The sequence below is a fragment of the Mytilus californianus genome, unplaced genomic scaffold (genome assembly GCF_021869535.1).
Source record: "Mytilus californianus isolate M0D057914Y unplaced genomic scaffold, xbMytCali1.0.p SCAF_5, whole genome shotgun sequence".
Lineage (NCBI taxonomy): Eukaryota > Metazoa > Mollusca > Bivalvia > Mytilida > Mytilidae > Mytilus > Mytilus californianus.
In genome coordinates this window covers 70,456,923-70,484,889 of record NW_026262701.1, presented here as the reverse complement: position 1 = coordinate 70,484,889, position 27,967 = coordinate 70,456,923, and the positions used below count along the sequence as shown (strand labels likewise).

General features: G+C 32.7%; 2 protein-coding genes across 4 annotated transcripts in view; both read left to right on the top strand.

Moving 5' to 3' along the window:
• LOC127701343 (plasmanylethanolamine desaturase-like) overlaps nucleotides 1-27,967 on the top strand; it is a 429,461-nt gene that overhangs the window by 47,808 nt on the left and 353,686 nt on the right. The gene's annotated exons all lie outside the window — the stretch shown is intronic.
• The window catches only part of LOC127701272 (teashirt homolog 1-B-like), a 74,520-nt gene that overhangs the window by 2,640 nt on the left and 43,913 nt on the right, over nucleotides 1-27,967 (top strand). The window contains exon 1 of one of the 2 annotated variants that reach the window (XM_052205113.1): nucleotides 9,719-9,742. The exons of the other annotated variant lie outside the window; for it this stretch is intronic. The gene's annotated coding sequence lies outside the window, so the exon portion shown is untranslated. Of the gene's footprint in view, nucleotides 1-9,718; nucleotides 9,743-27,967 lie in introns of those variants that run through there. 2 annotated transcript variants of the gene reach the window in all.

The window sequence follows — 27,967 nt, the reverse complement described above, 5'->3', positions numbered from 1 at the left end:
AAACAAATTCTGTAGGACTAAAGAATAAGTAGGACCTTTCTCTTGAAAATTCAAATAGTTCTGGACCTTTAATTTATAATTTAAATCAAATTTGAGCTCATGGTATGTGACAAGCAAGTTCAAAAAACTTTTGTAAGACTTGAGAACAAATCTTTTGTTTATAAAAGAAAATCATCATCATGCATTTAAAAAGTTATTTTAATCAGTAAATCAACTCATACTTTTTTTAGATGTTAAATTTTTTAGAAAGATACTAGGTCGGTGACTTTTATTCCCTAAATGTAATCATTAAAGAAGTGTTTAAAATTGATAGCAAAGTGCTTTTTAGCTCAGGTTTTACTGAATATTACCTGCTGATTATGCAGTAAGGCCTGTGAAATAATTTCATTTCCAAAGACCTTATATGGCATAAAAATGTCCAAATGCATGATTGAAATATTCTTAAAACTCTTTTGTGTACTGATCATGTTGAAATGGAAGGTACAATGAGTTGACCTTTGTCTTTTACTGTCTATTCTTTTAACTGTCCTTTCTGTTTGTCTGGCCACCATTACTAATGACTTCTAGTAGTACATTTGTTTTCTGTATTTCTGAATTGACTCTGATCATTTATAAGTAAGAAATATTTTATATTTGATTTGGAGTTTCTTATTTGGCGTTGCACTGCATATATAAATTTAAGTGATGCAACCTGCCTGACACTAGTTTAAAACACTGAACACAAATTTTTTTGTCATTATTTTTTGGCATGTATTTAAAATAAAGTCAAGATTTTATATTTGGATTTCGCTTGCCCTCAATTATTTTGAAAAAAAATAGAAAGAAGATACCCACAAATGGAACAATAAAAAAAACCATAAGGGTAATAAAAACCAATGAAAAGACAAACACAGTCTACAAAACACTACACACAAAACTGCAATTGATCACCAAAAACCCAACCAGAAATAGGGGGGGGGGGTAAACTCAGCTATATATGAATATTCCAATCACTTCTTGTTTGGTAAAGCCTTGAAATTTTGAGTGAAAGTCTTCTTCATAGAAAGACAAGGATATGGTGTATCCATCCATCAGTACATGCACAGCAAAACACACAAAAAGCAAATGAACAGTGCTTTTATTGCTGTTCTTCATCTCAAAGTCACAGTGAGCTTTTATTAATGTAACAGGCCATAATTGTTTATAATTATGTAATAATTGGGACTTTTTTTTTAACTATTATCTCAAAATCTGTATGAAATAACATATCATTATTATTTACAAGCAAAGATATGTTTAATCCTTGAACTTTTGGCTCATGAAAAGGACAATTTTTGGGAGGGGTTACATACTTGGCATATATATATCACATACAACTTCATTGTTTTGTTTGCATTTACTTTAGCAGAAAAAAAAACTCTATTTAAGCTTTCCAAAAAGATATGTATTATACATGTTATAGATGTGGGATAAATTATTGGTCAATGAGACACAAAAAAGCAAAATGACATATAGAAAATACTTACATCCAGGGACAAATTGTTTACACACAAGAAGGCATGTGTATTGTTTCTGTGAGAGGGACCTTTTAACATGTTTACATTTTTTTATCCTTTTGGAATCAGAATAGTTTTTTTTTTTCTCATGGTGCCTGTTTTCTGTAATGAGCTCCACTTACAGTTTACATCCATATCCCTGAAACTTCACAGGAAGATTGCACATATAGATGTTGAAATTTGTGATCCGTTGTAATTGAATTTTTTCGAGAATTTTCCCCTATTTTTCCAGACTTGGGGACTTAATTTTCAAAAAAATGTACAAAACATGAAACCAGTTTTGTGTAATCAACTCCACTTCCAGTTTTCAACCAAGGTCCCTGCAATTTCGCAGAAAGATTGCACACATGTTGAATATGTTACCCATTATTATGGAATTGAGGAATTTTTTCTGAAATTTTTTCTGACATGGAAACTTAGACATTTTTCAATCAAATTTACACTAAGTTATGGTACTGATTTTGTGAAATCAACTTCTAATCCAGATATCAACCCAGATCCTTGAAGCTTTACAGAATGATTGCACATCTATTGCAATTGTGCTTCTGTTTTAATTATGGAATTAAGGAATTTTTTCCCATTTTTCTAGGAATATTTAGATATTAGCCATTCATATATAAAGGCCTTCTTATCTTATATTGTTACACCACTGGTGTAAAACTAGTTTAACCCTGCCACATTCTGTAGGTGCCTTGCCCAAGTCAGAGGAGCCTGCAAAATTCAGTGGTTTTCATTTGTTGCTGTATGTCATATTTGATTTTTGTTCATTGTTTTGTACATAAATCAGGCTGTTAGTTTCTCTTTTGAATTGATTTACATCGATGACGAGGGGGGTTTTTAACGACCATGACTACCCATGAGGGTCTTGCACAGTTGGTAAATTTTGTTTTACATTGGTCATTTCATGGCCTTTTATAGCTGACTATGCAGTATGGGTTTTGCTCATTGTTGAAGGCCATACAGTGACCTATAGTTGTTAATTTCTATGTCATTTGGTCTCTTGTGTGAAAAGTTGTCTCATTGGCAATCATACCACATCTTATTTTCATACTTTCACAAAAAATTAATTGATTTGAAGTCTCCAATTCAAATGACCATTCTGAGCATCATGGCCATTTGAAGCTATGATCCTTTTTCTCATAGTTTTTTTTGGGAAAAATTAGATGTAAGCCAAGGTCTTGCCCCAAAACATAATTTACCCACATTAACAGCATTGTATAAGGCATAAAATTTCTTGTTGCAAAATATATTATCTAAAAATGAGGCTATTTTGGCAGTGTTGCAATTTAGCATTAAATGCAAGAAATATGAAGCCCTTAGATACAATGTACAAAAGACAAAATTTAAAAAAAAGATGTTGATTCTGATATATTAAATTCAGAAATTTTATTGTTCATTTGTTGAATAATGGACAATGATGCAAGTGTGCTTATTGTGACTGCAGGAAATGCTGCACACAATAATAATGCTGTAAAAATGTAAAATGCAAGTTTTTATTTTTGCAATACTAAAAACATTGCAAAAGTTTCTTGAAATTACAATAATGTCTTAATAATAGCATCCGACAGATGTCGATTTGATAAGCTTTATTATATTTTTTGTTTTTGGAAATCAAGGGACCAAAAAGTTGCATTACCAATATTACCTTCTCCTTCAGGTAGAAATCAGATTACTCTTTTGAAATACGATTATATCCTAAGTATTTATGCTAAACTGGCTGGACCATTTTTACATTTCACAAATCTAATAAGCCATTGCAGTTAAAAGAGTAACAAATCAAATAGAATATAATTATTTTCGAATTCAGATGGAATTTGTTACATTTATTAAATAATACATTTTGCTTTTTTCATATCAATTGGCTGTGAATGACAAGAAATACAGGATATTGTTATCTAATTACCGATCAGTTTCATTTTCTGGTACAATACAGAGATAATTACTAATCTTAACAATTCTGGAATTTGTTTACAAGGAAGAACTAAAACTTATATTGAGTGAGCTACATATTCAATATTTGATAGGACAAAAACGTCCGTTGATTTATTGAAACTGACAGTCTTTGCTGGAAAAATCAGTAGTATGAAATCCTTTTAGCAGTTGTTTCTGACAGAAAGACGTGTTGATACTTTTCTGAGCTGTCACCGAGATAGGTGAAGTGAAGGAAATCGGCAGGGGTCTGTCATGTTGATCAGGGACGAACAAATCTGGGATGTCATCTGCATCCTTTTTAGGTAATTTTCCTCAGACACTATTAAAAAGGTGTCATCTTGTCCAGAGTGGTCTTTTGTTATTTCATTTCTATTAGGTTATTTTTATCTGTTTATAATGCTAATTGAATAACATGAGTCTGTCAACATGTTGCACTTTGCAGGAAATCATTTTGCAGAGTGTACATTAATAATGCATTGGAAGATATTTTAGGTTGATTTATTGAAGATTGATGCTACTTGATTATAATCTCATTAAAATTGTAAGAACAGTAGCTTTTTTTCATAACTGTTTCAAGTGGAATATCTTAAGAGCCCACATAAAGGATGGGGGAGCCCTACATTTTAAAAACTTTGTCTTGCTACAACTGTCTGTCTGTGTGTGTGTGTGTGTGTGTGTGTGTGTGTGTGTCTGTCTGTCTGTCTGTCTGTCTGTTTACAACTTTTGAAAACTCCAAAACTCCAAAACACACAGAGATGAAATTTGTCACAGTTGTTGAGAGGTGCATTGGCTAAATTAATTAAATCACAAATTTTGTGAAACAGACTAGGATTGCAAGGAAAATAGGTATATAGGTAAAATATTCTATTCCAAATTGATTCCCAGCTCAAATTTGCCGTTAAAACTAAGTTTGGTCACCATTTTTGAAATGACCATCAAAAGACATTAAAAAAAACATAGTCAGCTCTCAGATTTTAATGAAACTTGATATTTACTTAAAAACATTTGCTAAATTATTTTGGGATGTCAAAATTTATAAAAATGATATCCCTTAAAATTTATAGCTTTGTTTGCATCAGTTTTAATGATTTGTTTCTGTGCCTGGCACAAAAATGTGGAAGCATGGTCCTCCTTGACATGTCGGTTTTCTATTTTTTATTGCATCCAGTTTATTCAGTTAGCTTTTGTTTGCATTAAATGTGTTAAAAAGAATAGATACAGGTCTTACTAGTGATAATGATTTTGACCAGGAGTTTGACTGAAACTTATGATACTTTTCCGGTTGGCTTAAAGTATACCTTTCAATGGTTAGTCAGGCAATGACACAGAAATGTAGAAAGAGTCTTTTATAGTGCCTGTCTATCATTGAGGATTCTAGATATCTATTTTACTCTTGCCTGGATAGGAGGGGCGTATACTGGTTTTACATCGTCTGTCCTATCTGAACTTCTGTCCACCAGTGTCCCATAAAATTTTGTAACATTTTCTCACGATTTACAAATTAGAGTTTGCTGACATTTGGTATTAAGCTTTTTGCCAGCATGTTTGACTGTGATGCATATTCAGAATTGTTGCTCAATCCTGTTAATGTAAACATAGTGGCCATTTATGAAATTATCAAAGCATTTTTTCACGGGAACTACAAACCAAAGCTTCCTGAAATTTGGTTGCAGCCTTCAATTCTGAGCATGCTATACCCTGTGATGTTATTACAGATAGATCACTAATCAATCTTCAGTTTACTAAATTCTTTTATATTCTTACACATATTAAAATTGAGAATGGAAATGGGGAATGTGTCAAATTGACAACAACCCGACCAAAGAGCAGAAAACAGCCAAAGGTCACTAATGGGTCTTCAACACAGCGAGAAAATCCCGCACCCAGAAGCGGGCTTCAGCTGGCCGCTATTTTAGTTCATTTATATGTTTCAATTTAGTGTGACGTCCATTTTCACTGAACTAGTCTAGTTCAGTGAAAATGGACGTCACACTAAATTGAAACATATAAATGAACTAAAATTAAAAAAAACATAAAAGACTAACAAAGGCCAGAGGCTCCTGACTTGGGAGACAGGCGCTAAAATGCGGCGGAGTTAAACATGTTTTGTGAGATCTCAACCCACATAATGACCGCATGTATGAAGTTTTCGTCATAATTACTACACCCTATATTAGAATGCCGGATTTTGATTGGTTGTTAGCCAGTGTATTTATAGCATATTCTAACATTTTGTCCTCATTTCAAAAGAATTTGCCTGTTTTTCACCACTGCCGGTGAATTTGCCTCAAATTCCCCTCTCTGCCGTGGTATTTGCCATTTTGGATATTCCTTTTTTACCCTCGTGAGCCAGTTCCCGCCAAAATTATTCGGAGCCTTTCTCACTTTATCCCGACAAGCACTATTGATTGAGTTAAACCGAAAACTGTCAGAAATATACATATAAAGAGGGGGAAAAAATGTCTATACAAATGAACGATTTAATGATGGAAAAACAATGACGTTTACACATATAGATACCATGACGTTACAAAAAGACAGCACTAACAGGTATAAGTACATGTATAATTCCCGCGGTACTACGATTTCCCTTCACATGTACAGACAGTTTCAATCAAAATCTATTCGGTGTAATTAAACAGATATATCATGTTATGGAGGGGTATTTGCGAAAAATACCAGTCTTGGGACCAAATTTCCCTCGCCTAGCGGCTTTGGAAATTTCACCGTCCCTTGACTGATATTTTTCGCAAATACCCCTCCATAACATGATATATCTGTTCATAATTTTTGATATTGTTTTATTTGAATTTGCTGTTCAAAAAGGAATTTATCTCCTTCAAGCTCTGGTTCCTTGTCTGGATTTTGCTAAGCTATTTATTTTTGGTTTTGTCCACTCTTCATTGATTGTATTAAGTTTTGGATTTTCAATTGTTTTGACTTTGAGCATCACTGAAGAGACATTTATTGTCGAAATGTGCATCTGGTGCAGTAAAATTGGTACCATTAATGTTCATTCTCTGGAACTATAGAGCAAAGCATCCTGAAATTTGGTATCAGGCTTCATGTGTCAGTGCATGTTAAACCATGTGATGCATTTTAAGTCTGGCTTAAATTTAATTTTGACAATTAATAATTTCCATGAAGACAATTAAGTGATTTGACTAAAAGAAATTGCAAAAATAAAGGTGACAGAGTATTGGTAGGTATGGCTTGAGAAATGATCATCATCATAATGTTCACAAATAAAATAAATCGGTCACATTTCTTTTTGAAATAATATAGAATCCATGATTTAATGTCACGAAAAGACTGGCAAATTACAGGATGAACAAGTTTATGATGTCTGTGTCAGTTTCTTTTTACATTTTATTTTCCTAATAAAGGAACTTGCAGTTCTATAGCTTGAGATTTGAAATGACAGAAATTGATGACAAATTGATTGTTGTGTCTGTTGTGACAGTTTTATATACTAAGATTCCATAGCAACATATTTGTAATTGATCCGGTCTTGAAAATATATGCTTCTGAGCAAGGTAAAGGTAATTGTTATCACAAAAGCATTGAATAAAATTCAATGAAATTACAAAATTGTTGATGGAATGGGATTTTAATGATGGGAAAGATATAACACTGAAGATAAATTATGGCCACAAAAAAGTTTGAATTCCACAATTGGTTACATTTTAAATCAATATGAATAAAATATGCTGGGTATGTTTTCAATTATATAGCAAGCCAACAACACAAAAAAAAAACATTAATTGGAAAATAGATGAAGTACAATTGCCAATGAAACGACTCTTCACCATAGACCAAATGAAGTAGAAGATAGCAGCTATAAGTTCCTTTTGATTTTAGCCAAAACTTAGTGCTAACAAATTAAGTCCTTGGACTTTTATTAAATGGTCTCACTGTTCACTTTAATAAAAGTCCATGAATGGTCTGACCATTTATTTGATAAAAGTCCGCATGGGCCTAATTTGTTAAAATATAATTATTCTTAAAAAAGATGTAAAAAATTGTGGATTTCAAACTTTTTTGTGGCTTTTTATTTTTGAAAGACATGAACATATACAAATAAGGTGAAAGTTATCTTTTAAAGCCATAACTCACATTCCAGACCTCACAGACATGAGAATTGAAGTGCAAACATCAGGGAAAAAAGTATGGACCATGTCACTGTGACAGGAATTATATCATCTAAATTTTATGGCACATTACAAAACAGATATGCAATCTATTACCCAATTGTAATAATAGATTGCACAAGATGAGGGCAAGTTGTTTACTATATGATAACTCAAGAAAAGACGTCAGTCAATAGGTTGAGGTCTGGGCTTGGTTTGCTTTCTAGATAAAGATGTCAATTAAAAGATAACAAATTAGAATGGGGGGTGTATAAATCACACTAAAAAGATTGCAGCAATGACACCAGGAAATTTTATGCATCTCACATGGAGTAATATGAAGCAGTTTTGTGCAGCAATTACGGAGATTAGCGACATTGTTTTCTGATAGGGTATTAAATTATCTAATTAATCAATTAATGGGGATAAATTAATGTCACCCACTTGATAGGAGGATGAAGTACAAATTGTTTAAGCACTTAAGGTATTGAATTATAACTGGCAAGATTGATCCTAGATATCTAATACCAAATTTTTTAAATTTTAAACAATTGATAATAGCCATTGTTGATGTGACAGAGATTGATAATCATTGTGTTTGACTCAATATTAGAATTCTTTGATCTTTGTTGGCTTGACAGATTTCTGTTTGATAAGCACATATGACATTTCATATTGAAAAATATATGATAATTTAACAGAAGATTATATTCTATTTATCAGATACTTTGGGATAATGTATGATCATTGTAGTTTGGCGTTGGGTATTTTTCAAGGTCTTTTAAATTTTTGTGGCTATATTTTCATCAAATTGGGTTCAGATGACTTCAAGACTTACGCTATTTGTTTGATCCTGATTATGAACAAGTTGTTGAAAGGCAGACACTTAGAAAATAGGTGTTGTGTCCAGTTAACAAGATACTTTGGAAAAACTTATCTTACTTTTCCTTTTTGTAAATTACTCTTGTTTCATGATTTTAGGCTTTCAAAATTAACTGGTAAAGCAGGCAAGGCTTTTGTTTAATTAAGTGTCTGCTAACACTCTCAAAATGAATGTAGACAGTGCTGGTATTGAAAACTAAAACAAAAAATATGGAAATTATAATATTTTTTGGTTTTTGTCTCACCTTTGATTGTGGGACAATGTAATCTGGCAATTACATTAATTGTTTTTCTAAAGCTTTATATTGCAAAATGTAGAAGATCTGGATACTTTACATCTTGTAAACAGATGCCTCATAATCTGAAGTTTCTATCTAGCATATGTCTACTGTCCTTGACCTCATTTTCATGGGTCAGTGACTGCTTTAAAAAATAAGTTTTACCTGACCTTGACTTTATTTCATTGATCAGTGATATATGTTAAGTTTTTATTGTAAAAGTCCTTTTATTCAGATACTTAGCTAGGTCAAATGTATTTGGTTTATATGAAATGAGCTTTACATGTATCTGTCAGCCTGGCTTTTGACCTTGACCTTTTTTTCAAGGTCTATTGGTCAACATGAAGTTTTCATGTTAACCTCTGTTTTTTGCATACTATATATAACAATTGTAAGTTGTACATTATGATCTGGCAGGCTTCACCTGATATTGACCTAATTTTTGTGGTTCACTGATCACTGGTTAGTTTTTGTGGTTCGGTCTGATTCTTAAAATTATTGTGAAACTATAAGATCAACAAATGAGTCAACATAACCAAAATTGTTGATTGACTCATTTAAAGAGTTATTGCCCTTAAATGGTTTTTGGCAAGTACCTTGAAACTACAATAGGAAGAGAAACTGTAAACAGTAAAATTAATTGGCAAAACAAAATCTGCATTTAAATTAACATTATTGAAATCTTCATAATCAACTTTTTGTGGGAGTTGCTGCCCTTGATTGGGAATTTTTACCAAATTTTTTTTTCAAGGGTACCATTAAGTTACTTTTTTGTAAAAAAATGCTAGATTACAGTAAAGATATGGTAACAAGGGGGTTGGGACTAGTGATCTCACCTATTACATGTATTCTTTCAATTGTGCATGCCCCCTTGCCTAACACCACCAAATTTAGGACCACCTACTACAGTCTACTGACAAGAACATGTCACTTTTACAGGTGAAGGTGACAGTTCAGTTGTTTTAATTATGCTGTGATTAGTCAGGTATGGCAAGATTATAATAAAACAAACAGTTGTAATGATTTAATGACAGTTTAATTAATTCAGGTAAGTGACAACACTTAAGGTGTCATTGTTGTAAGTAAAACTTTGCCATTGATTGGTAAGCTTCCAGTAGTGTTTGGCAAATGCATTGAGTTATAAGTGTATATACTGAAAAGGGGAAAATTTTTGCACAGGGTTTACTTTTGCTCATTTCACATGTTTCATCAATTGATATCTTGAAAATATTAATTTCCCTCCTGTAATAGAAAATGGAAGGATATGGAGTATATGTACATGGGACAAAATCGCACACAATACATAGAAAACATAGAAAATTATCAATGAACAGGGCTTTTATTCCTGTTCTTCATCTTGACAGTTGATGTAGGGTCTTCAACAATGATCGAATCATTCATACCCTACAACAAGGTCTAGATGGCCACTAGCTTCGACTTAAGCGGTACTATTGATAAAAACAAAGCGTTCACCTTCTTGCTCCCCACCCGCCTCGGAGTGCCAACTTGTGCGATGCTTGTGTACGACGGTTCTCCAGTCAAAAGCACCTGAGGGATACAAGAAAAGTGCAGTAATTTTGAAAGACATCGATCGCCGCTAAAATATGCCTTGAAGTTACACATGTTGGTAGCGGTCAATGAATTACATAATTTATAATTACGGGCGAGTTTTTATACGACCGCAAAAAAATTTTGTGGTCGTATATTGGTATGACGTTGGCGTCGTCGTCGTCGTCGTCGTCGTCGTCGTCCGGCGTCGTCGTCGTCGTCGTCGTCCGGCGTCGTCGTCCGAATACATATTGGTTTTCGCACTCTAACTTTAGTTTAAGTGAATGGATCTTTTTGAAATTTGACCATAAGGTTAAATACCACAAAAGGAAGGTTGGGATTGATTTTGGCGGTTATGGTACCAACAGTTAAGGAATTAGGGGCCAAAAAGGGGCCAAAAATGAGCATTTTCTAGTTTCCAGACAATAACTGTGGAACGGTGTATGGATCTCTCTGAAATTATACTACAATTTTCCATACCACAAAGGGATGGTTAGGATTTGCTTTGGGGGGTTATGGCTCAAACCGTTTAGGAATTAGGGGCAAAAAAGGGGGAAAAACAAGGTTGTCCTGGTTAATGGACAAATACTTTAGTACAAAACATAATTTAAAGCAGTGTAAGGGAGATAAATCAAATACATCATTGAAATTATCTCCCTTACACTGCTTTTAAATTATGTATAAAGTAATGGTTAATGAACAATAAAGATAATCTAAAACAGTGTAAGGGAGGTAATCCAAATACAACGTTTTGGTTACTTCCCTTACACTGCTTTTAAATTATGTTTAAAGAAATGCATATTTATAAAGGAAGACCAGTAAAAATATCTGCAAATGTTTTCATCTTTTTTTTTTACAAAAAAATCCATATGAAAGATTTGACACTATATTTTTATTAATTCTATTATAAATTAGATTAAGTTAGCACTATGGTAAATTTAAATGGGTAATTATGGTTGCCAACTCCATTGGAAATTTGAATTGAGATTATGACCATATCTTGAGGGAAAGAATTTTTTTGGGGGAAAAAGAGGGGGGGGGATAAAAAGAAATTGTGGGGGGCCAATTTTTTCTTATTTCAGATTTCAGAAATTAAAAAGAATTATTCTTCAAATATTATTTTTTTTTCAAATTTCAAATATTGAAAAATTTCAAGAAGTAATCTTTAATTGCACAGTATGGCGCATTAGATTTGTAAAATCTTTGATCACATTTATTTATTTGTTATGCCAAATCTAACAGTGTATTTAGATTTTTAATTTTGGGTCCAGTTTTCAAATTGGTCTACATTAATGTCCAAAGGGTCCAAAATTAAACTTTGTTTGATTTTAGCAAAAATTGAATATATGAGGTTCTTTGATATGCTGAATCTAAACATGTATTTAGATTTTTGATTTTTGGCCCAGTTTTCAAGTTGGTCCAAATTGGGGTCCAAAATTAAACTTTGTTTGATTTCAACAAAAATTGAATATATGGGGTTCTTTGATATGCTGAATCTAACCATGTATTTAGATTTTTTATTTGTGGACCCCGTTATCTAATTGGTTCATATTGAGGTCAAAAGGGTCCAAAATTAAACTTTGTTTGATTTCATCTAAAATTGAATTATTGGGGTTCTTTGATATTCCAAATCTAACCGTGTATTTAGGTTTTTAATTTTGGGTCCTGTTTTTTAAATTGGTCTACATTGAGGTCCAAAGGGTCCAAAAATAAACTTAGTTTGATTTTAACAAAAATTGAATTCTTGGGGTTCTTTGATTTGCTGAATCTAAACATGTGTTTAGATTTTTGATTATGGGCCCAGTTTTCAAGTTGGTCCAAGATAGGGTCCAGTATTTAAACTTTGTATGATTTCAACAAAAATTGAATAAATGAGGTTCTTTGATATGCTGAATCTAAACATGTATTTAGATTTTTGATTATGGGCCCAGTTTTCAAGTTGGTCCAAATTGGGGTCCAAAATTAAACTTTGTTTGATTTCAACAAAAATTGAATATATGAGGTTCTTTGATATGCTGAATCTAACCATGTATTTAGATTTTTTATTTGTGGGCCCTGCTATCAAATTGGTTCATATTGAGGTCAAAAGGGTCCAAAATTAAACTTTGTTTGATTTCATCGAAAATTGAATTATTGGGGTTCTTTGATATGCCAAATCTAACCGTGTTTTTAGATTTTTAATTTGGGTCCTGTTTTTTAAATTGGTCTTCATTGAGGTCCAAAGGGTCCAAAATTAAACTTAGTTTGATTTTAACAAAAATTGAATTCTTGGGGTTCTTTGATATGCTGAATCTAAACATGTGTTTAGATTTTTGATTATGGGCCCAGTTTTCAAGTTGGTCCAAGTTGGGGTCCAAAATTAAACTTTTTTTGATTTCAACAAAAATTGAATATATGGGGTTCTTTGATATGCTGAATCTAACCATGAATTTAGAATTTTTATTTGTGGGCCCCGCTATCAAATTGGTTCATATTGAGGTCCAAAGGGTCCAAAATTAAACTTTGTTTGATTTCATCAAAAATTGAATTATTGGGGTTTTTTGATATTCCAAATCTAACTGTGTATTCAGATTTTTAATTTTAAGTCCCGTTTTTTAAATTGGTCTACATTAAGGTCCAAAGGGTCCAAAATTAAACTTAGTTTGATTTTAGCAAAAATTGAATTCTTGGGGTTCTTTGATATGCTGAATCTAAACATGTGTTTAGATTTTTTATTATGGGCCCAATTTTCAAGTTTGTCCAAGTTGGGGTCCAAAATTAAACTTTGTTTGATTTTAACAAAAATTGAATATATGGGGTTCTTTGATATGCTGAATCTAACCATGTATTTTGATTTTGGACATTGGACCATAATAGGTAAATTAAAAAAATTCAAGTTCTTAGACCACATTCTTTCTGTGTCAGAAACCTATGCTGTGTCAAATATTTAATAACAATCCAAATTCAGAGCTGTATCAAGTTTGAATGTTGTGTCCATACTTGCCCCAACTGTTCAGGGTTCGACCTCTGCGGTCGTATCAAGCTGCGCCCCAGCGAAGCATTTTATTCAACATATATTTGTCATACATTGCCCAACAAAAGACCAATAACTTTGAAACAACAAATGATAGACAATACATATAAACTAAACAACAAAAGATAGACAGCATAGGGCACATCAAATATTTATGTAAGAAAACCTAGCAGTTTAAAATAGCATGAAAGGGCAATATACAAAACAGATGACCAGACCAGTATTTTGAAGAATATGATCTTAAAAGCATGACAAGAATCAGGGGCAACAAAATGGTAGATACAATGTCTTGAACAAGTCTAGTGTTATTAGTTTTCAGTTTCGGATATATATACAGAACTTTTGAATAGAGGCAAAGATCTAAAAAAAAATTGTAAGGTTGGTTTTAATTTTTGTGTGATTTTTTGAAAATTTTGTAGTAAAGGAGGGACCTGAAAGTCTGGAGAACCTCCTCTGCATCAGCAAATGTGTTTTATATTCATTAATTTTTACAACTTAACATTTGTTGACTTGTTTTTTTGCAAGTGTTTCATTCTATTTTTAATTAACCCTGAGCTGTATTTAAGATAAAGTGTTGAGACCAAAATTTATCTGGCTGAATTTTATGTTTCTAGTATAACATTCATTAGACATATGCTTTATGTGACCAAAGTTTTGGAACGTCAAAAAGACCTTTTGGTCCATAAATGCCAAAAGGGCCTAAATATAACTCCCAGAACCATCTAAGGTCAACTTTGATGAAGGGACCTGAAGGTAAATCTGGATCATAAGAGCCCCTAGCCTAAAGAGAGCTGTTGTACCTGAACAATGTTGTTTTTAGTACCTTACCTAACAACTGTTTCAAAGCGAAATAGCACTTAATAGAATTCAAATTAATAGGATGCATGAAAATTTGGTATCACTTAGTGAGATCAGTACAGCTCAGATGTAGTACTGTAGTTTCATTTATTTTATGTGGATACCAAATTTTTCGTGGATTTAGGAAAAAAATTATGTTTCCATGGATGTTAGTTTTTGTGGTGTTGCCAAAGTTTGCATATAAGCCTATAGAGAATTTGAACTTAGTTGAACATTTAAATTTGTGGTTGACTTATACCAAAAAAATCCTTGAAAATTGGTATCACACTAATAATAATGCATCCACAGTAAGTCATTTATAAAATTGGAATGTTATAATTTTCTTGACTTCCAGTTGTCTTGAAATACTTAGGAATGCTCAAGGATATTGAAAAACTTGTTTGACATATTGAATGAACAGTAAACACTTCTGACATTTTTGAAAAAGTTAAGTTTCATATACCACTGCACACAGACAAAATCGTTTGTATTTCGCTTGAATAGTTGTCTTATTAGAAACAAGAAAATATAGCAATGTGCTGTTAAAAAAACTCCGCACTTAAAATGTAACCTCCAGTCAATTCTGACTCGGCATAATCATGAAGACTTATTTTGTACATAAATCAGGTCATTACTTTTCTCGTTTGAATTGTTTGACAGTTGTCATTTCGAAGCCTTTCATTGCTGACTATGCAGTATTGGTTTTGCTCATTGTTGAAGGTTGTACGGTGACCTATAGTTGTTAATTTCTATGTCATTTGGTTTCTTGTGGAGAGTTGTCTCATTGGCAATCATAACACATCTTCTTATTTTTATTTTATATTAAAGCATAAATATTTATAAGTAAAAGTCTGAAGGTTAAGAGTTTTAAGTGCTTTTTGAATTGTCAAGCTCCCAACAACAGAATTTTAAAGCAATCTAACAAATTTAACAACAATAATAGAAAATTGTCATTTTATCCTTTGGTGTAAAGCCGCTTTAAATAATACCCTCTTGAGTTTTGATGTGCTGGTGTCACCGTATATAGAAGTTTGATCATGTAATAGATAATTATCTGTTAAGACTGATGTATGCCATTTTATAGTTCAGTTAATCCATTTTTCTGGTGTAAATACAACTCCAGAACTAAAAGCAAGCAGTTTCCCATTTATATTTGTCAAAATCATTATAATTGAGACTGTCACATGTAGGGAGGTGATTTATTGAAGACGACTTGGATTGTTTTCTGACAAAAACTCCATCCGAGTCTCTGTCTTCTTTTGTTATTTATTTGATTTACTTGATTTGTGAGTTTTAGACATGATCTGAATAAATCTCATTATTTACTGAAATTTGCAAACAAATAAGAAGATTATATTTCCTTTGTAGAGGACAGTATTATAAAAATCATTTTGTAAATAAAAAAAACTTAAACTGACAATGTCCCGTCATTGAATTATTCATCTGTAATGCTTCTTAAGAATTTGTCTCATGACTTTGGTGTGACAGGTATCAGCAGACATAAGTCTTAAAAATCGTGTTCAGCTGAGAGTTATTCTTAAAACCGAGATAAATTTGAGAAAAGTACAATGATATAGCTAGGAAAGGAAGGTTACAAGCTGAACAGTCTTGTTCGTGATCTTCGTAATAAACAGATATCAGTATTTTGTTATGTAGTATTATTTATTATTGTTACTAATTCATTATCCTTTTGGTTTTTTTTTATCTAGTATAATACCAGAATCGTAGAGTAAAGTACTTTTTGTCTCATCCCAGAATTCCAGACATATGGATGCTGATCTGTTTTTAGTGGTAGCCTAAACTATTTGTATAAAGCTTTATTTTTCAGAACTTAGAAGATCTTGAAACTTCATATCTTAGTTACAGATACCTTTTGTTCTGGAGTTTCTGTCTGCCATATTTCCTTTGTCCTTGACCTTATTTTCTTGGTTTAGGGAATGCTTAAAAAATGTATAGTATGATGTTTGCCCTTATTATGTGTAAACTATGTTTTATATATAGAAACCTTGCGAGGTTCACTAGACAGGTTTACATGACCTTGACGTTATATGGATCAGTGATCAATGTTAATTTTTTTGTGGTTCATTATTATAGGGAATGATTGTAAATATAAAAAAGAAGATGTGGTATGATTGCCAATGAGACAACTCTCCACAAGAGACCAAATGACACAGAAATTAACAACTATAGGTCACCATACGGCCTTCAACAATGAGCAAAGCTCATAACGCACAGTCAGCTATAAAAGGCCCCTAAATGACAATGTAAAACAATTCAAACGAGAAAACTAACGGCCTAATTTATGTTCCAAAAAATGAACGAAAAACAAATATGTAACACATGAACAAACGACAACCACTGAATTACAGGCTCATGACTTGGGACAGGCACATACATACAGAATGTGGCAGGGTTAAACATGTTAGCAGGATCCCAACCTTCCCCCTAACCTGGGACAGTGGTGTAACAGTACAACAAAAGAACGAACTATAAAAATCAGTTGAAAGAGGCTTAACTCATCAGATGGATAAAAATACAAATACTAAAAATACAAGTGGACGTGGCCGGGTACTTGTACATCCAAACAATAAAAAGACACTAAGTACAGATCTGAGAGTACACACAGTTACTGACAGCTAGTTAAAAACCAATAACAACTAATAAAAAAAATCATGCATCTAAGACTAAATTATCAATTCGTACACATCCAACATCCAATGGATTGAGTGTAAAGACGTCATAAACAGTCAGAGAAAAACATGACCTTGTGCAATACCAAGATACAGGAATGGACAGATTGTAGATCCATGAATGTGTATATGTATATAACAATAATATTTAGTTTGCTTTTAATTAACTGATAACAAAATCAATATTAGTACCAAAAAACAGCTGAGGGGACATTAATTTTAGCCTTGTCCATCTGTATGTACGTCCCAAAGTTGGTTTCTGTTCTCTAACTTTAGTTTTCCTCAACCAAATGTTATGAAACTTATACACAATGCTTATTACCACAAAACACAGATCAAGTTTGAATTATGGTGGCGTCACTTTAACCATTCTAGAGTTATGCCCCTCTACAAAAGGAAAATTTCGCTTAATTTTTCGTTTCCGTTCTCTAACTTAAGTTAGCCTCAACCAAATGTAATGAAACTGAAACACAATGCTTATTACCACAAAACACAGATCAAGTTTGAATTTTGGTGGCGTCACTTTAACCATTCTAGAGTTACCCCTCTACAAAAGGAAAATTTTGCTTAATTTTTCGTTTCCGCTCTCTAACTTAAGTTAGCCTCAACCAAATGTTATGAAACTTATACACAATGCTTATTACCACAAAATACAGATCAAAGTTTGAATTTTGGTGGTGTCAATTTATCAGTTCTAGAGTTATGCCCCTTTACAAATTGAAAAATTGCTGAATTTTTCGTTTCCGTTCTCTTACTTAAGTTAGCCTCAACCAAATGTAATGAAACTTATACACAATGCGTATTACCACAAAACACAGATCAAGTTTGAATTTTGGTGGCGTCACTTTAACCATTCTAGAGTTATGCCCCTCTACAATAGGAAAATTTTGCTTAATTTTTATACGCCCGTTTACGGGACGTATTATGGTATACCGTTGACCGTCCATCTGTCTGTCCGTCCGTCCGTCGTCAACATGTCGGACATTAACTCAAAAACGCTTTTACCAATATGCATGAAACTTTGGTGAATTGTTTATATCTATTGATGTGAGCTCCCTTTCGTTTTTTATAAATTTCTGATTTACCGTTTCCGATTTTGGAGTTTTATTCCTCAAAAAAGGGGGGATTTTCCAGTTTTCGGACAAAAACTCAAAAACAATTTCACCAATTTGCAAGAAACTTTGGTGAATTGTTTAATGCTATCGACATGAGCTCCCTTTTGATTTTTATAAATTTTAGACTATACGTTTCTGATTTATGGGGTTTTATTCCTTACAAAAAGGGGGATTTTCCAGTTTTCGGACAATAACTCAAAAATTTTTATGAAACTTTGGTAAATTGTTTATATCTATTGTTGTAAGATCCCTTTTGATTTTTATAAATTTTAGATTTTATGTTTCCGAGTTACAAGATTTTATTCATAAAAAAGGGGTGATTTTCAAGTTTTTGGACAATATCCTTAAAGTGCTTAGAGCAGTTTTCATTAAACTTTGATGACTGATTTATATCTATTAAGATAACCTCCCTTTAGTTTTTTTTATAAATTTCTAATACAACATTGAGAAATTATTGAACTTTATTTGTTTATAGTCTGACAACAGATTTACTAGTATTGCGCAACAGCACAGTGTATTGCACAACAGAAAGAAATCTTTAATTGAATATAAATTCAATTCATATAACCAATTTCAAGTTCTTTGACTACATTTATTCAGAAACCTATAATATGTCAAATATTTAATTACAATCCAAATTCAGACCTGTATCAAGCTTGAATATTGTGTCCATTTTTGCCCTTACTGTTCAGGGTTGGACCTCTGCGGGTGTATCCAGCTGCGCTCAGCGAAGCAGTTTATTCGTTTTCGTTCTCTAACTTTAGTTTGCCTCAACCAAATGTTATGAAACTTATACACAATGCTTATTACCACAAAATACAGATCAAAGTTGAATTTTGGTGGTGTCACTTTTACTGTTCTAGATTTATGCCCCTTTCCGTTCTCTATCTTAAGTTTGCCTCAACCAAATTTTATGAAACTTATACACAATACTTATTACCACAAAACTCAGATCAAGTACAAATTTGGGTGGCGTCACTTTTACTATTCTTCAGGTATGTCCCTGTTTAACTTTATATGATATGTAAGCGGGGGCATCATCTGTGGCCCATGGACACATTCCCCATTTATTTTTTTTTAGTTCAATTTTACATTTTATATGCCCCACAATGAAAATTTAGGGTAAATAGTTTTTTGGTCTATAAGAAAACAGCACTTTTTCTGACAAAAAAATATTGCCCAGTTGAAGCTCTCAATTTTAAGAAAAATCAGTTAAGTCTATCATTACCATACTTGACAAACAATGTTGTATAAGAGAAAAATGATTGACCTAATCCTCCTTGATTCTTATAGATTAGAAGTAGATTTCATCCTCAGTAATTAGGGATAAACAGAGTATCATGTCTTGTTTTATTTTTTTACAATACTTTTGGGAATTTTACCCTCAATTTATAGGATGACTGATTCCTTTAATTCAGTACTGAGTGTCAATATCAAACAATAAGTTTTTACATTGATGGAATTCAACAAAGCGTTTTGAGGATTGATGGCTCTGATATAATGGCACATGCCGTTGTGAACATGCAAAATTTGGATAAAAATGTCTTGTCATGCACATAATTGGTATAAGATCAGCGTCTTAATCCACTGAAGATATTTATTTTATTTTTTTAGGTAGTTTTCCGTGTTTTACATTTATTGACAGAGTCATGTTGCTTGTTTGATCCTAACACTTGAGTCACATTTAATTAGCTTGTTAAATCTTATTTGTGATGCTTTTTTTTTAAGGTCAATTATAAGTGATTAGAGAAAATGTTTAGACATGTCAAAGTAAGATGTTACAGTTTTTGTCGAGCCTGCGACTTTTGTTGCAGAAAGCTCGACATAGGGATAGTGATCTGGCGGCGGCGGCGATAGCTAACTTCTTAAAAGCTTTATATTTTAGAAGCTAGAAGACCTGGATGCTTCATACTTTGTATATAGATGCCTTATGTTACGAAGTTTCCGTCTGTCATATGTCCATTGTCCTTGGCCTCATTTTCATGGTTCAGTGACTACTTGAAAAAAAAGTCAACATTTTTTGTAATGTTAATTTCCTTCTTATTATGAGTAATAGGATAACTATATTTAGTATGTGCGTACCTTGCAAGGTCCTCATGCCTGTCAGACAATTTTCATTTGACCTCGACCTCATTTCATGGATCAGTGAACAAGGTTAAGTTTTCGTGGTCAAGTCCATATATCAGATACTATAAGCATTAGGTCTACTATAGTTGGTATATGGAATGATTGTAAGGTGTACATGTCCAACTGGTAGGTGTCATCTGACCTTGACCTCATTTTCATGGTTCAGTGATCAAAATTAAGTTTTTGAGTTTTGGTCTTTCTTTTCTAATACTTTATGCAATAGGTCAACTATATTTGGTGTATGGAAATATTTTATGATGTACATGTCAGTCTCACAGGTTTTATTTGACCATGACCTCATTTTCACGGTTCATTTCTCAGTGTTAAGTTTTTGTGTTTTGGTCTGTTTTTCTTCAACTATAAGCAATAGATCAACTATATTTGTTGTATGGAAGGATTGTAAGGTGTATATGTCTGTCTGGCAGGTATCATCTGACCTTGACCTCATTTTCATGGTTCATTGGTCAATATTAAGTTTTCATGGTTAAGTTTGTTTCTTAGATACTATAAGCAATAGGTCAACTATATTAAATGCATAAATTGATTGTAAGGTGTACATGTCTGTCTGACATGGTTCATCTGACCTTGACCTCATTTTCATGGTTCATTGGTCAATGTTAAGTTTTCTTGGTTAAGACTGTTTCTTAGAAAATATAAGCAATAGGTCAACTATGTTTGGTTTATTGATAATTGTAAGGTGTACATGTATTTCTCTTTTGGTTTATCTGACCTTGACCTCATTTTCTTGGATCATGTTAAGTTTATGTGTTACTTGTAGTAAAGCTTTATATTTAGGACTATCAACATACAATCAATGGTTAGTAAAGAAGGCGAGATATTTCAGCGTGAGCATTCTTGTTTAGTTTTATCATGACTACAATAAAGCAGACCCTTCCAAACTGATGGAAAAAAACTTACCCAGTCGCTCAAGCAACAAATGTAGGCCATAAAGACCAAAATGTGACTTGAGCAATCTTGTATAAATAGAGATTGATTGTTGTTAAATTGCTCAAAGTTCAGTGGCAAATATTTCATGAATTTACTTTTAATTTACATATTCACATAAGTTTATTACCCTTCTAAGGAACTAGTTCACTGAAATGCAGAGCTAGGTTGAGAAGTAAATAATAAATTACCAATTACCATACTAAGTTCTACATAAAATCAATTCCCATTGTGATAATCTAGTTGATTACAAGTGTATCATAAGTATCATAAAAACCAATGTCCAATTCATGATTGCTGTCAAAAAAAAATAATAACTGATAGTCATTGTTCCTAATTGCAGTGAACCAGTGCAACTAATTTGGAACAATTTGTATTGAAATATGATTTTAGAGTCAATTCAGAATGGGGGAAAAGGCAGAGGTGTGACACACCACCAATTCAAAATCCCAATATATTCATGTTCTCTTAATATTTTACCTTCTTTAAGTTTAACTTCATGAAAACCATGCATATCCAGAATAGTACATGTATCAAATTTCTACATGCCAATATTCAACCAATATTTAAAGTCTTGCAGTGCCCCACACATGATGTTCCAGAAGTCCCCTGCTACTAAAAATAGAATGTTGTGTTACTGAAAATCTTCATTAGAATACAATTGAACACTGCAACCCTAAAGTTGTGTTGCAAGTTTATAAACAAGTAAATTTGGGTTCAAAATGATCAAAATATATGTCTCAATCAGAAAAGTTACATTCATGTAAATTCTTTGGCTTAAGTTTAAGTAAAAAACAACGTCAACAGCACTATTTTTGTCAGAGTATGGCTGCTTTTACAAATCCTGGAATCTCAAAAAGATGCTACTTTCTCCTGCTTTGTTTTTGATAACCAACACTATGGATGATTTGGGAAACCATTAATTCTGTTAATCTATAAGAATATATTGTTGCTTCCATATCGGTGATTTGGTATTATTTCATACATTGGGATAACTTTTTTAACTGGTAAAACTTCCTTGAAGTCTTATAACTGTTGTATTCAAGCAACATCAAACTGAGTTAATGTACTAGTTTTATATGAAAAACAAACAAGGTCATACCCTTGTTAGGAATTAATTCATTAGGAAAAAAATCTACAAAAACAGAGCTGAAAATTAAATTAGCAAAAGTTAATGACAGCTTCAGGTTTTCCATTACCATTTCATTACAGACAGATTTCACTCAGACGTCTGGCAATGACGATTTACGATCCGCCTGAAATGCATTCCTGACACTGTAAATGTGAATTACAGGAACTTTTACCTTTTAAAATTAATGCAAATGGACAATTCATTTAAAAACAAGATAATAAAGTTTGTTGATTGCTCTATAAAGCACATTTGATCCATAATGACGACTGAGCAATTTAGCAAGGACTGACAGTGATCTTGACTACTGTGTCTGATCGTATGATGATCTAGTAGGTTGTATACTTTCTTTTTGGATGTTTTATTGATAGATTGGTTTAATGTGTTAACTTGTAAGTGCTTCTCTGTTTGTGGACTGAACTTTTTAAACTATTGAATTTATTGTTGTGAGAGATACCAGAGGTTCACCATACTTTAAAAAAAAAGAAATTACATATTTTTAGTACTCCTTGGTTTTTTATTTTCAGTAATTGATTGCTTTAGTATGACTATGTTGGTCATCTTGAATTTCAAAGTTACTGCGCTTTCTTTAAAATTTGTCAAGAATAATGCTATTGATTATTGGGGCATGGTAATAGTCTAGATAAATGTTGGAATCTTTTTAGAAATTTTTTGTTTGTATCTGGCTTAAAGATGGAATTAAACACCTGTTAATACCTCGTCAACTGAATTTTAATGTGAAAATACATGTATTTATATTTAGGATAAATGCAAAATAAAGGCAGGAATTTGATGTCTTCTCATGTCAAGTCAATATAAAGAAAAGACATAACATATTGTATATAATTACACCATTTAAAGTATATTTATACCATGGTGTTTGAAGTATAAATTTTTCAAAGCAGTAAATCACTTGAAAACTTCCCATAAATTCAGAAACGAAAAACAGAGGCTCAGAGAAATATGTCCTTATTTTTAATGGTCATAGACACTATGACTCAAACTAATTGACAGGATGGATGTAAAAAGCCATTAAATTTTTCTGTACATAATTTATTTGATCTTCACTCTTTAATTCAGAAATTTTTCTTTGTCCATTAATCAGTTAAATGACTGACTTCACAATGATTATCCCAGGCAGGAGAGAGATTTTTCTGAAGATTGATTTTCAAAAAGGTTTCTGTGTTGTTTGATTGATGAGTTTGATTGTCATACAAAGGTGTTGCACAGGTAAAATGAATCAGTTGATATGAGGGTATACAGGTGTTTTTTTTTTTTTCTCTTCAAGATGTTAGGAGTGACGAGTCCTCAATGCTCTTCAACTGGTGCTTTATTTGGCCTTTTTATTTTTAGCTTCTTTGATTCAATTGTCACTGATGAGTCTTTTGAAGACGAAACGAGCGTCTGGTGTACAACATTTTAAGCCTCAGGTATCTACAATGAGTTAATTGTAAGAAATGTTCTTGACTGCATTTACGATGTATCGATCATTCTGAGTATCTTCACTGTGGCAACTGTATTGCCACTGTGAATGCACTCGAAGCAATCTTTATAAATTTATTCTTTCTGAAAACTGAAGTATTTTGAATTAATATTAACAAAGTTAGTCAGCAGTAATTTCTGTCCCCTATCGTATTGTATTTGATTCACAGTATATATAAATGTCCTTGTATGTCCCTCCCATCTTTATGTAACTTTTCTGAGGATTTTTACCTGGTAGTTCTCATGTGCTGTTGACCATACTATACCATCATTTTTGTCTCGCCTGCTACTTGTGATAGATTAATAATATTTTGTACGAAGTTGCATTACTATCAGTACATTGCAGTTTGACAACTTTTTTGAGGCCCTACCCCCTAGGCCATGTTCCAGTGACTTTGAATTAATTAGCTCTGTTTTCTGCTTAAGTTAGATTGATTAGAAATACTGGTGATAGATCAATGATATTTTGTGTGAAGTTGCATTGCTATCAGTACATATCAGTTTGACGACTATTTTGAGACCCTGTCCCCTAGGCCATGGTTCAGTGACTTTCAGTTAATTAGCAATTTTCAATGATAAGTTTTCTGCTTAAGTTAGTTTGATATGAACTACTTGCGATAGATCAAGCATATTTTCTATAAAGTTGCATTACTATCAGTTTAATGACTATATTAAGGCCCTGCCCCCTAGGTCATGGTCCAGTGACTTTCAATCAATTAACAATTTTCAATGTTAAGTCTTATTATTAAGTTGGTTTGATAGGGACTACTTACAATAGACAATATTTTCTATAAAGTTACATTGCTGTTTGTACATCTCAGTTTATCAACCATTTCGAGGCCCTACCCACTAGTTGGTCCAGCGACTTTGAATTAGTTAGGAATGTTGCGGTCCATCAGATCGTCTTTTCTGAATTTTATGCAGACAGGCGAGACATATCTCTGTGTCAACAGTTTATTATTTATTGACCTTTGCATGAGTTGTTGGAATTTTTTTTCTATTTTTTTTTAATTAACTATCATTGCTTGCAGTGATTCATATTTCTGTAGTGAATACAATGTTCTGTCAATATCATTAAGTGTTTAGGTTGAGTATGATATAAACATTTCATTGTGCTAAGTAATAGCAACCTTATTTTATACAATTGAAAATGATGGTGATGTCCATCTTTTTGTAAGGTACCATTCAGGAGTATTTCAAATCCCCTTGAAAATGGGGAAAATTAGTGATAATTGATGTATTCTCGATGATAACTGTAGTTTTCAGTTTTTCAACTTTCCTGTTTAGAAGCTAGTTCTACCAAATGTGTATTACTGCTATGCAATGATTTTAATACCATAACTTTTTCATGGGTTATGCCCCTTGAAAATATACCATTTAAGTTTTTCCTCTAAAGATGAACATTTATGATGGTCAAGGAATATGTAGACCATGAGGACTGAAGGAAGAAGTGGTTTGGTTATGGCAATTTTTATACGCCCGTCAATTTTTGACGGGACGTATTATGGTATACAAATGTTCGGTGTCTGTCCGTCCGTCTGTCTGTCTGTCTGTCCGGGGTAAACATGTCGCACCGTAACTTGAGAATGACTTATCCAAATTTCATGAAACTTAACATACTGTGGATTCATTATTATTCGTTGGATACCAATTTTCGTGGATTTCGTGGGTATAGGGAAACCACGAATTTAAATGTTCAACGAATTGCAAATTTGTTGTAGGATTATATGCAGACTTTCGGAAAACCACGAAATCACATATCCACGAAAATTGGTACCCACGAAAATAAATGAATCGACAGTAGTTGTTTCTTATAATAGTCAAACGATCTGTATACTTTTCGGTGAAAATAAGATTAAAACTTTTTGAGTTACGGGACTTAGTAACTAAAACAGGTGTGTGTTTTTTTTCACATGTCGCGCCGTATCTCAAAAACAATTTATGATTATTGCTTAAAACTTTACACACTTCTTAGTTATATTAATCTTAAGATCTGTATACTTTTTGGTGATGATTCAAAATTTTATTTTAGAGATATTGAGTATTTTGTTAAAAAAGGGGGAGGGGTTTTTCACATGTCGCGCCGTATCTCAAAAACAGTTTATGACTATTGCTTAAAACTTTACACACTTCTTAGTTATATTAACCTTAAGATCTGTATACTTTTTGGTGATGATTCAAAATTGTATTTTTGAGTTATTGAGTATTTTGTAAAAAAAGGGGGAGGGGTTTTTCACATGTCGCGCCATATCTCAAAAACGATTTATGATTATTGCTTAAAATTTTACACACTTCTTAGTTATATTAATCTAAAGATTTGTATACTTTTTGGTTTTGATTCAAAATTTTATTTTTGAGATATTGATTTTTTTTTTTTAACAGGGGGGTTTTCACATGTCGTGCCATATCTCAAAAACGATTTATGATTATTGCTTAAAATTTTACACACTTCTTAGTTATATTAATCTAAAGATCTGTATACTTTTTGGTTTTGATTCAAAATTTTATTTTATAGATATTGAGTTTTTTGTAAAAAAAAAAGGGGGTTTTCGCATTTCACGCCATATGTCAGAAACTATTTATGCTTATTGCATAAAAATTCACACACAAGACGACGGGCGTATCATGCGCTCATGGCGCAGCTGTTTATTTCTTGTTAACAGCAAATTTTATACATTTTCGAAAACAAGACGATTTAACTTGTAGAATTACATGTTTATAAATAGTTTTGAAAACAAGGATAAGTTCTTTTGAATTAGCATAACCTCTACTTAGTTGAGCCTTTATAACACTTAAGAATTACAATCCTAAGAAAAACAGGATTGCTTAAGTTCTGACTGTCGTGTTATTAGGTGGGTGTATCCTCGTGATAGATTAACTCCTGTATACCCTCTGACAATGCACTCCAGAAAAATTATGATCATTGCACAAATGATATATTGTCCCAGCCTTTAATGGATTCTTTTATCACCGGGTCTGTATCAGAAGAAATGACAAATGTTAGTGGTCCTGTCAGTCCAATCAGATTTCAAAAGCTCTGTCAATACTGGGACATTGCAGTAGCTAAAATCCTTGTCTAATAATGTGTCATAAATCACTCGTAAATGTTCTCTGTGATGGACATAGTTTGATCAAACAACCAACAAAACACAATTAAATCCAATCAATATTTTATACATCAACCTTATCTAGTTTTTAAACTGTCTGAACAAAGCCATAATATTAAGTACCAAGGTAGATTGAAAAACACCTTGTTACAATGGTATAGAATATAGCAGTAGAACAGAAATATGGAAATTTTTATGCTTTTGGGTGAGAAATTATAAGTTTTGAGAATACTGAGTTAAGTTGTTATTCATATAAATGAATTAAGCATTTGTAATGCCCTTTCTTATCCATGAGTTAATTTTGTTAAACTTCCTGCTTCATTGTGGAAGGGGGCCTGGGTGGCCGAGTGGTCTAAGTAGTTACTACTGTAATCACTAGCCAGTCAACACTGAGGTTGTGAGTTCGAACCCCGCTCGTGCGGGTGCACTCGACTCCAATCTTAATTGACGAGGATTGTCAGTTTTCCTATCGAAGGTCGGTGGTTTTCTCCGGGGCACTCCGGCTTCCTCCACCAATAAAAACTGGCCGCCACGAAATAGCCCAAAAGAGGTGCTTAAAAGTGGCGTTAAAACACCAAAAATCAAAATCAAATCATTGTGGAAGTGTCTCACCGAAGCATGTTTTTCATACAAGAATACTAGGAAACATGTCTATAAGAAAACAACCCAACCGCACTAGAAACTACCTACAAAATTTCTAAAGGTGAACATAACACCCCCTACCCCCCCCCCCCCCCTCTAAAAGATAAAAAAAAAAAGAATCATGAATTCCATTGCATTCTGATTAAATTTCCCTGTAAAAATCAATTTCCTTAGAATGGGTGTAATCCCCAAATTTTTTACTACACATACTTTCTTTTTTTTTTCCAGGCATTGAGTGAAATCTTGCTTTAACTCATTATACGACCGCAAAAATTTTTTTGCGATCGTATAATTCTATCATGTCGTCATCGTCATCGTCGGAAGACACATTTGGTTTCCGAACAATAACTTTAGTTTAAGTGAAATTTTACCAGAAGGTTCAATACCACAAAAGGAAGGTTGGGATTGATTTTGGGGGTTATGGTACCAACGGTTTAGGAATTAGGGGCCAAAAAGGGACCAAAAACAAGCATTTTTGTAGTTTCCGGACAAAAACTTGTGTGTAAGTGTATGGATCTCTCTGAAATTGTACCACAAGGTTCCATATCACAAAGGGAAGGCTGGGATTGAGTTTG